At 34.8% G+C, this 821-nt stretch overlaps 1 protein-coding gene across 1 annotated transcript in view; it reads right to left on the bottom strand.

The window, feature by feature from the left end:
- LOC109205480 (homeobox-leucine zipper protein HDG2-like) overlaps positions 1-621 on the bottom strand; it is an 8,485-nt gene extending 7,864 nt beyond the window's left edge. Inside the window, exon 1 of the mRNA XM_019368200.1 lies at positions 315-621. The gene's annotated coding sequence lies outside the window, so the exon portion shown is untranslated. The remainder of the gene's footprint in view (positions 1-314) is intronic.
- Positions 622-821: the final 200 nt, after the last annotated feature.

Below are 821 nucleotides of genomic sequence, written 5' to 3'. Positions count from 1 at the left end.
ATATATATAGGGGTTAAGTTATGGAGAAAAGAAAACATCAGACCCCCAATTTTTTTTTTTTTTAAAAAGTTCATAATTGACTCCGACGAAAATCTTGAGAAATGCAACTAAATCTTTACTTTCTCTCCTCTTTGTGTGTGTGTAGATATCAACCAACCTTAAAAACCTAGATCAAACACAAAATAATAATAGATTGAGAAGCTTACTACATAAGAATTGGTAGGAGCTATAGACTATATGTATGTATACATGAGTGCATAAATGAATGACTTAAATGCATCTGAAAGAAAAAATAAATGACTTTGAGTACATACTCTATATAGTGAGGGAGGTTCTTGCTTTAATTTGAACTTAAAAGAAGCTAAGAAAAAAGAAGAATTTTTGAGATCTAACAACAACGGGAGTTAATTTGTATGTGGCTAACTAATGTTATGAAGCAAATGTGGTGAAGAAATAGTGAAAAGGAGAGGGGGTTTTATAGGGTAAACAAGTCAAGAAGTGAAGTATATAGAGATGAAGTTGACCATTGAAAAAGACGAAGAATAAAGCGTGGAGAAAACCCCTCGTGTTGTAGAGATAAGGAGATTGAGAAAATGGAGAGAAAAAATGAGGAAGAAGGAGTAAATGCTATGTGTAGAGAGATGGTGATATTGCATTAAATGGAGGTCTCAGGATGTTATTATTGCAATAGAGAAGCAACATGCATGCCCCCACCCCACCCCAGGGAGTATTTTGTGGGGGGGGGGGGGGGGGTGAAAAACAGTGTGTATGTGTGTATGTCTTTTTGTGTATAGGTATATGTGTATGTATGTCTTTTTTTT

Source organism: Nicotiana attenuata, unplaced genomic scaffold (assembly GCF_001879085.1).
Source record: "Nicotiana attenuata strain UT unplaced genomic scaffold, NIATTr2, whole genome shotgun sequence".
Lineage (NCBI taxonomy): Eukaryota > Viridiplantae > Streptophyta > Magnoliopsida > Solanales > Solanaceae > Nicotiana > Nicotiana attenuata.
This window is presented reverse-complemented; position numbering and strand designations above follow the sequence as displayed.